The sequence below is a fragment of the Pituophis catenifer genome, unplaced genomic scaffold, assembly GCF_029215685.1.
Source record: "Pituophis catenifer annectens isolate HBS135680 unplaced genomic scaffold, rPitCat1.0.hap2 SCAF_24, whole genome shotgun sequence".
In the NCBI taxonomy this organism is placed as follows: Eukaryota; Metazoa; Chordata; class Lepidosauria; order Squamata; family Colubridae; genus Pituophis; species Pituophis catenifer.
In genome coordinates, this window is record NW_027256904.1 from 71,501 (window position 1) to 81,797 (window position 10,297).

A 10,297-nucleotide genomic window follows, 5' to 3' on the forward strand; every position below is an offset into this window, starting at 1 on the left:
CAAATTTGGAAATTTTTGAATTCTTCACAAAGGAGCATCTTACAGCCAGAAGAAATGTGTAAATGTGAGACTGAGGAATTTCAACTTTTAACATTTTCCACAGTCCAAACATAGAAAATGGTCCAAGCTCTTCTCCATGCATGAGTGGGCCAACTATTTTTCTTGAAATAAATAAAGGGTGTGTGGAAGATTATGAGGAGACAAATTTCTTGGAGAAATGGGAGCATGTTAGCAAGACAGAAATATAGAAGGAATGTATGGAGCAACGTTGATGCCCTCATTTCTCAGTACATTTCACCCAAACTGCTGTGGCAACGCAACTGAGACATTTCTTTTTGTTTACACAATAACTCTTTCTTGAGGGTAGCAACAATACAAGGCTGGGGAGGTAACTTGAATCTCGCTAATTCTGAATATTCATGCTTACATCATCTATTAAATGATATATGCATATATACGATTGTCGTTTTCTCCTCCTTTCCTGGAATGTATAAATATGAGTGCATCCTTCTGTCTGTAAAAATTTCCTCCCACTATTTTCTGGGGAGAAATTCCTCCAATGGACACTGAATAAATAATAACTGCAGTGAGCCTGGATTGTTGGTTTTTTGGCTCCTGTGTTTGATTCCACAGAAACTGGTGTCAGAAGTGGGATTCACAATCTTCCATCTGCCACAAGGGACAACAGATGGGGCAGCCCTATAGGGTGAGTGTTGTGAGATTGATCCCATAACCCTTCCCACTGCCACATAAAGGCACCGGATAGGAGTGTGTGGGAGGCCACAGTCTGTGTCTAAGAGTCTCTTGTGGCTGGAAAGGTTTGTGGTCCCTTCCATCCCAATTCTCAGCCGCCCTGGCCCTGCTGTGAGCTCAGCCAAGCAATGGCCGGAGGCATCCAGGAAGGCAGGGAGAATTTGGCTTTACAGAGTGAGTGGGACCCTCTGTGTTGTAGCGCGGGAATAACGAGAGGCACAAGCAAGCTAGTGACAACAGCTCTTTAATTCAGGGTGAGACTTCAGCAAAGGAACACAGGCAACAGCCCTCTTTATATACTATTCAGGAGCAACCGTTAACCAATCACCATTCACAGAACATTTGAATTTCCCGCACAAAATAGATACATACATAACACCCCTCCACGCCCAGAAGGCACTTATCCTATCTATTTACATATTTACATACAAAATCACGCAGGTGACCAGGGCGTGTCTTAGTTCTGGTTGACCTGCACAGTTCAGTTGTTGGGAGGCGTCGAGCCGGTCAGAGGGACCTCCCGTCTCTCCTGGCTCCGCCAATGGAACCTCCTGGATTTCTCCAGAGGCGTGGTTATCCCCAGCTGGGAGTGCCGACTCGCTGGGGCGGCGCTGGAACTCTTGGTTGCCAGATAAGTATTCTGGCTTACTTGGGCTTGAGGTAGCTGTATCAGGAAAACTTTGGAAGTTAGGATTCACAATGTCTGCGTTTTCGTGCTTTAATCGTCTACGCAATTGACTATGTATCTCCTCCAAATTTTACCATGCCCTAAATCAACCGTGTATGATTTTGGACCGGTGATTCCTACGATGGTTTCCTCTACCCACAAGGGCCCGGTGGTGTAGTTTCTGGCGAATACCGGTGTTCCAATTTGGAATTGTCTTAAACCTCCCTCTTCCCCCTTGAAGTTGTCGGGGGAGTAGTTGGGGTGCAAATCTCTCTGCAAGGCTATTTGAAGCCGGATGAAAAGGGGTGGACAATGCGTGTCGAATGCCTAGCTCAGCCAGGTAGCCCTCGAATTGAGTTGCCGTGAATTGGGGCCCATTGTCAGATACCAGGGTATCCGGCAACCCGTGAGTTACAAAAAGTTTCCTGAGGACTTTGATTACGGCCTCAGAAGTTGTCGATGGCATCAGGGCAATCTCTAGCCACTTTGAATATGCATCTACGATGATGAGGAAATTCTGGCCGTGGAATGGGCCAGCAAAATCGATGTGAATCCTCCCCCACGGTCCCTTGGGTTTTTTCCATTCCCTAACGGGAGCTATAGGGGGATCTGGGTGGGATTCCTGGCAGGGCCTTAACTTCTCCACCCACTCAGTGACGTCTTGATCGAGGTGTGGCCACCATACATAGCTATGAGCTAGGCCCTTCATGCGAACAATACCAGGGTGTCCCCCATGCAGCATTTCTAGAACTCTATGCCTTAACCGAGAAGGAATGACCACAATGACCCTGTCTCCCCACAATAAACAACCCCCCAACATCGACAGTTCATTTCTTTTGTTAAAATACAATTGAAACTCCCCACTGTCCACCTTGGTAGGCCACCCTCGCATCACCCAGCCCATTACAGTGCGCAAAACAGAGTCCCTGGCAGAAACCTTTGCCACCTCGCTGGAAGAAATGGGGCCCAGGGAAATAACGTCAATGAGCAATACAGGGGCCTCTGGAGTCGGATTGTCTAACAGTTTGGGCAATGGGCATCGGCTGAGGGCATCAGCATGTCCCAGAGTCCTGCCCGGCTGGTGGAGCAGTCTGTACGAATAGGCAGCTAAGAAAATGGACCATCTGGTCATCCGGGGGGAGAGAGCAGCCGGGGTGGGTTTGTCTCCAGCCAAAAGTCCCAAAAGAGGCTGGTGGTCCGTGATCAGTTCAAAAGTTCGGCCAAACAAGTACTGATGAAATTTCTTGACCCCAGCTACAGCCGCTAAAGCCTCCCTGTCCAGCTGGCTGTAGTTCCTTTCAGCACTCAATAAGGTGCGAGAGTAATAGGCAATGGGCGCCTTTAACCCATTCGGCAGTCTATGGCTTAACACTGCGCCTACGCCAAAGGGGGAAGCGTCACACACAAGAACTAGAGGTAGTTCTGAGTTGTATTGTATGAGGAAACTGTCCTCGGACAAAAGTTTTTTTACTGCTTGGAATGCAGCCGCTTCTTGTTTGCCCCACACCCAGGGAACGTTTTTTCCCAGGAGCCTGTGCAGTGGCTCCGCAACGGTGGCTTTGTCTCTTAAAAACATGGTGTAGAAATTAAGAAGCCCTAAGAAAGCCTGCAGTTCGGGCTTCGATTTAGGTGTGGGCGCGTTCTGAATGGCCCTGACTTTGCTTTCCATGGGGTGAATGCCTGAGCCATCGATTCGGTAGCCTAAGAATTCCACGGAAGGAACCGCTATTTTGCATTTGGCTCGTTTAAGCTTGAGTCCTGCTTCTCTGAACCTGGTTAGGACTTGTCTAACCCTTTTTCCTAGCTGTGTCTCGTCTTGACCACTAATTAGGACGTCGTCGAAATATGGGACGACTCCTGGGAGGCCTTGGAGAAGGCGCTCCATGGTGCTCTGGAAGAGCCCCGGGGCGATGCTGACCCCAAACTGTAGTCTAGTGCATTTAAAGGCACCTCTGTGAGTTACTATGGTCTGTGATTCTGCCGTAGCGTCATCTACTGGCAGCTGTTGGTACGCCTGCGCAAGGTCTAATTTTGCGAATAACTTGCCAGGCCCCAGGGAGTGTAGTAGATGGTGGACGATCGGAACGGGATAGGCGCTCTGCTGCAACGCCTTGTTGATCGTACATTTATAGTCAGCACATATTCTAATTGACCCGTCCGATTTGATTGGCGTGACTATTGGGATTTCCCACTTAGCATGGTCTACAGGAACTAATACCCCTTGTTTAATTAGCTTGTCGAGCTCCGCATCAATTTTGGACTTTAAAGCAAATGGAACCCGTCTTGCTTTTAGCCTGATTTGGGCCACGTTGGGGTCTAAATTAAAAGAGATAGGGGTCCCCACGTACTAGCCTAGAGTCTCCTCAAAAACGTCCCGAAACTCGTGAAGGAGGGTTTCTTTGAGCGATGGCCCGCCGATGCTGTAGACGCCTGTGAAGCCCATGCCGAGGGCCCAGAACCACGTCATGCCCAGGAGACTTGGTAGCGGCTTGCTAATGATGGTCAGGGGAAGCTCTTTCTGGAACTCACCGTAGGTGACCCAGAACGTGCCCACGCCTTCTACAGGAACTCGGTTTCCTTGGTAGTCGAGAAGGCGAACTTTCTGTCATGACAGTTGGGTCTTCTGTATCTTTGGCAGGAGCGCTTTGAGTTTAGTCCAGGACATGATGGACAGGGTAGACCCGGTTTCGATTTCCATTTCGCATGGTCTCCCTTCAATTTCTACTTTTGTGTAGACCTTCTCGTCGTCGGTTGAGCTGGCTTGGCCGATTCTCATGCTGTAGGTCTCCCGCTTTTGAATCTCGCGCTGTTTTCTCGCGCCTTCGTCTTTGATTGGCTGTTTTGAACGAGCCGGTTCTGGTTGGTCGCGGTAGTCACATGGCTTGCGACTACACGGAAATTGAGCTCTACAAACTCGTGCTAGGTGGCCTTTCTTGTCGCAACACCTGCAAATGGCGTCTCTGTATTTACACAATTGTCTTTCATGATCCCTGCCACAGCTAGAACAGTTCTTGTGGCGGCGACTTTGCTCGCTCTTTTTCTTTTCTGTGTGGAAGACGTCCTCGTTCGACTCTTCCCCCGTGCTGGTTCTCGCCTCCTCTCTGTGAACTGGGGCTGTTTTCGGACCGTCTTTGCTTGGCAGTGGCCATTGTAGCGCTTCAGAAGCCTTCGTGGATGCTTCGTGTGCTCTGGCTTCATCGAGTGTGCCGGCTAACGTTAAATCTGGCTTCGCCAGAAGGCACCTCTGTAGATGAGTGTCTCTAATGCCACAAATCAATTGCTCGAGTAGCGCATGGTCAAGGTCTCTGTAGTCACAATGTGTTGCGGCTTTTCGAAGGGCAGCCACATATGCGCTGACCGGTTCTCCTTCCCTTTGTACACGCTGTCGGAGCTCGTAGCGCTGTACAAATTTTGAAGGAACTGGAGCGTAGTGGGCTCTCAGGTTAGCTTGAAGGACGTCCCAGGGGACCGTCTGGACTGGGGTTGGCTCGCAGAGGGACTCGGCCATCTCGAAGATGTCTGGCCCGCAGTGGCTTAAGAACAGGGCTCGTTTTCAGTTTGCTGATAGCCCTTGCATCTCGCTAGCTTCCAGGGAGTACTCGAACATGGTCAGATACGATCCCCACTTTTCTCGGGTCGGGTCGAAGGGTTTTGGCGGAACGTAGGCAGACATTGCCGTGTTTCCATGTTCGCTAGTCATCCTGGCTGAAACTCCAAGCTCTTTTTGATTTGCTTCTTGTGGCCTCAATCCCACCTTCATCGCCAATGTTGTAGCGTGGGAATAATGAGAGGCACAAGCAAGCTAGTGACAACAGCTCTTTAATTCAGGGTGAGACTTCAGCAAAGGAACAAGGCAACAGCCCTCTTTATATACTATTCAGGCGCAACTGTTAACCAATCACCATTCACAGAACATTTGAATTTCCCGCACAAAATAGATACATACATAACACTCTGTGTGGATGAATGGAGACTGACCCTGAGATTTTATGCAAACTCCTTTTTTTCTGTTGTTTGAATGGAGGAATTCAGCTGATCCTAGGCAGGGAGGGAAGTGGATGATGGGGCTCAGGTGGACTCTGATTGGGGAAGGAATCTTTCCCAAAGAAACAGGGAAACTTGCTATGTCCCAGGGCTGGGAGGGGGTCCGATGCCCCCAAAGGCTGCAAAAGAAGGGAGTGAGTGAAATTGGAAGGGATGATTAAAAAAAAAAAACTCTTCCTCCTTGTGAGAAGAGAAATTCCTGTTTCTGCACAAGGCTGTGACAGATTCCGTGCAAACAGAAGCAGGAAAGCCGGTTTTTATTTTTGTTAGATTTTCCCCCCAGTGTTTTATTATTTTTTCAAATAACTAAAGGAGGTGAACATGTCCAACTCTTCTTCCTCTTCCTCTTTTCCCCACAACAATCACCCTGTGAGGTGGGCTTGTCTGAAACAGAGTGTCTGTCCCGAGGTCAACAAACAGGCTTTCAGGGCTAAGGCAGGACTTGAACTCAGGATCTCTTGCTTCCTAGCCTGATGCCTTAACCATTGTCAATGTTAAGGCAGGGCGGATTTTGGGCAAAGGCCCTGCTGGTCACCACTGCCGCCTCGTCTTCCAGCAGAACCCTAAGTCCCCCCCTCCCCCCTCCGGGTCTTTCTGGGGTAGAGCAGCCCCATCCGAGAGCAAAGGAGAGAAACTCCTCGACACAAATAGCCCCCCCCAACGCCTCGGGTTCTGGAGGTGGGTCCTTGCAATAGTCATTGTCATTAAGTGAGTATTTCGGCTGGTCACTCTGCAGGTCCCACAGGAATGAAAGCCCCCCTGCCCTTGGTGTGGTGGGATCAGCCCCATGAATTGGACGGCTGCATCCAGGCGGTTTTCTTGAGAGCAGGAGAGGTCGGCCTCTGCCTTTTTCTCTCTCTCTGCTTTTCTATTTTTTTCTTAGTTTATAATATAAAATGAAGGAGAAAATGGTAGGAAAAATGGGGGAGGGAGAAGGAGAAAAAGAAAGAAAAGGCCTTGGCTTCCGACTCCCTTCTCCACCGAACCCTGGCATCTCCTGGTGGTCACCAACCTTGTTTAAATCCAAGCCTGCTTCAGCTTTTCCAGATCAGTCCGCTGCTGCATTCTTAAGATAGTCCTTGACTTATGACCAGTATTGCAATTGCTAAACTGGGTGGTCGTTAAGTGAGCTGCTCTCAGTTTTGCAATGTTTCTGCCATGCTTATTAAGCAAATCTCTGCATTTTTTGTGAATCACATGGTCATTAAGCAAGTTCAGCTTCGACCTTTGATGTTGCTTGTCGTATTTCCATGCCCGTTGTCAGGAGCGTGTGACAATTGGGAAGCTGCTTTCAGTCATATGTGCGAGGACCCGTCATAAATCCCTTTTTTCAGGGCCATCAGAACCTGGGACTTTCCTGGTTGTAAGCAGAAGACGACTATGGGGTCCTTGATTTGAGACTGTGTGAAATTGAATTCCTGCGTTTCTTCAGCCACCTTCTCACCATCTCTTCTTCAGCTGAATGATCCCTGATCCTTCCTCCCATTTCTCTTCCAACTCCTCTTCAGCTGGGCCTGGAGAGGAAAACCTGGATTCCCTGTCTCTCTAATGCCAGACTCCAGATACAAGGGACAACGTTTCTATTTGGACTGCACCCCCAAACAAGGGGAACAACCTGTGGCTTCCCAGCTCTCCAGACAACTGACAGCTGTCCGTTCAGATGGACGAGCTCTGATTGACGCGATTCAGGGCTTGCTTGTAAGAGCCCTTTAAGAGTCGGCTCATCTCTGGATAAGCCACGCCCCCAGGTGAAGGCAGCTGGTTGGTGGTTATTATTCAAATCTCAGGTCCAGGACAATCAAAGCCTTGGATTGTGATGTCAGAGGCTCCTCCTGAGCTCATTGGCTGGAGCTCACCATGGCAACCTCCAGCATCCTTGGGGAGTCTGGACCACATCATGGAGGCTCTGCTCAACATCCCTGGAAAGTGGCTGGATTGGATGGCAGCACTGGGGGCATCGCAGGGCCTCCCTCGCCTGGGCTCCTCAGGAGGGAGAGACCCTCCCCTTTAAGGCAGAATTAAGGGGAGGGTAGATGAGTGAAATGGGGTTCAACCAAACACGACAGACGTGCTGATACCTGCCGTGTCTGCAGCCTCCATACCTGTCACCAAACTCCTCATCCACCATGTCGAAGGTCCTTGTCTCGGGAAAGGGGCTGGGGCCGGGCGGCTGGGGGGCAGCGATATCAACTAGGGAAAAAATTGGCTTTGGGATGTCCCAGTTGGAGAGGCATTGAGACCCCAAAGCTGGAAACTGACCTGGGGAAATTAATCTAAAAAGGGATTCCGTTGGCCAGATGTAGTTATTCCCCAAACAGACTCGGCCTGGTGATTGACTTATTTATATATTTTCATTTTTTATTGCTTAGATTTTTATCCACCTTTGTTGTTTCTCTAAATAGCTCAAGGCATGAACATACTGAAGACGCCTTCGCCCTCACAACAACCTTGTGAGGTAGGCTACGGCTGAGAGGGAGGGACTGGCCCAAGGTGACCCTCCAGGCTTTCGTGCCTTGGATGGGACTGGTAAGTCCTTGGAGGGGGGGCTCTTTCCTAATCCGAATGGTCACCTCCCCCTTTCCCTGTGATCAGAAGCCCCCTAGCAGTGCCAGAGATGGCCGAATTGATCGATCGCTGATTCTGACTCCTTTGGAGAGTTTTGATAGATGAGATGCCTCGAATTGGAGCCAGAATCAAATGGGAAGTCAGGACAGTTTGAAGGGAGACCAGTTGTGATGGATTGTCTCAGTGTTTCTCAAACTGGGCCCCTTGAAGGCATCTGTGGACTTAAGGCCGGTTAGCAAAATGTCCCCTGAACTGAGAGAGGAAGTGACCATGTCACTCCATTTTTCAAACAGGTCAGCACCAGGGAAGAAAAGGTCCTTGAGGGAAGATCCTTGGGGTATCTCTCAGCGAGCACTGATGGCCTCCATCTCCAGATTAACCAACTGAGAGATTCCTTTGACTTTCAGATCCAGGAATTCAAGAAAGACAAACAACGGATGGAAGAGCAGCACAGTTGTCTCAAGAAGACTGTGGATCAAATTCAGACCACAACAGAAGACTTGCAGAAATCTCTGCTGGAGAACAAAGGAAGGTTGGACCATGCCAACACGATGATCCATCAGTTAGCGGTAGAGAACAAACTTTTGGTGAAACACACTGAAGAACTCCAGAAAGAAATGTCTGAGGTTACTAGTCAAGTGGCCTTCCTCAGAGTTGAGAAGGCTGCCTTAGAACCTCTGAGAAACTCCTCAAAGAGGTCTGGAACCTTCTTAAGAACTTAAGAAGCACCTCTAGAGTCTGCAGCATGAACTGGCTGAGAGGGACAAAAGTTACACCTTGTGGAGAAAAGCCACTCCATCCAACCAAAGCAGAAAATCACCCGTCTTCAGAATGTGAGGGGAAATGAGAAGAAGCACCTCAACAATCGGCATCAGCAGCAGAGCTGTGTTTACCAGGCCACAATGGAAGACCAGCAGAAAACTCTGGAGGACAACAGAGAAGGAGTGAACCAGGTCAGAATGGCCATCCAAGAATCAGAGCTTCAGAACAGGCGTTTGGAGAAAGTCAAAGAAGATCTCCACAGAGAGGTCACCAGCCAAGTGGGCTTCTCCAGAAATGATGTTGGCATTCCTGAGTGACCAGCACATGGCAGAACTTTGCTGACACTCTCTCCCCATAGCTGGAATGGAGGAATGGGGGCCTTTTACTCATTTGAGAAAGAAAAGAGACTCTTCCCCTCCCTTCCCTTGACTTGCCACCCAGTGTGCCAGGGGAGTCATGCGAGCCCCACCCTTACCAGGTGAAGCCCCTCCCTTACCTTCACTTTGCCAGTCACTGCAGGACTGGCAACTGAGCTGAAAGCCTCCCAGCCACCCAGCATCAGGGCCTGAGAGCACGGAGGAATCCCAGGGATCTGAGCCAAGAAGGAGGGTGGGGGTGATGGCTGTGGCAGTGGTGAGGTGAGGTTGGTAGTTGTGAGTCCCCAGGCTCAGATCCAACCTTCGGAGTGCCAGCTGAGGCCGAGGGGCAGCAGTGATGAGGGTGAGGGCTCTGCTGTGGGGAGAGCAGAGAGTCTGGCCAGAGCTGGATCTTGGAGGCAGAACTGAGCACCCGAACGAGCCGAGCAGCTGGGAGCAGGGCAGCCGCAGGAGAGGAGGAGAGAGGAGAACAGCTAGAAGCCGAAGTGGGAGCTGAGGGGTCTGCAGGAGATGCCCAGAGGCAGCAGAGACCCCCGGAGGCCGCAAGGCTGATGGAGATGGTGGCAGAGCTGGAAGACAGGGCTGGGTTGAGGGTCTCGGGGGCAGGCAGAGACTCCTGCTGCTCCAGAGGCTGCAAGAGAGGAGCAACAGGAGGGGGAAGCCGGGGGCCACCAAGGCCAACTAGAGCTGGTCAGTGGCCGGTGGGTGGTGAAGTCGTCTTAGGGATGGTAGAACATAGGAGAGAGATTGATAGGGCCGGAAGGGACTTTGGAGGTCTTCTAGTCCAACCCTCTGCTCAAGGCAGGGACTTTATACCATCCGGTTCTCTTGTCCACTTTGGAAACTTCCAGAGATGGAGCCCTCACTCCTTTGGGAGGCAACCTATTCCATTGCTCGATTCTTCCTACTGACTGAAAATTTCTCCTGACTTCTAGATTGGGTCTCTCTTTAACAAACTCCCACCCCCCCATTTCCTCTTGTCCTTCCCTCCAGTGCTCTGGAGATGAAGCCCCTCCCCTCTTCTCTGTCAGAGCCCCTAAAAGTGCCGGAAGATTCTATCATGGCTGCCCAATCCTTCCCACCTTGTCTCAGCCAGACATAGCAAACTCCCTCAACCGTTCATCAAGTG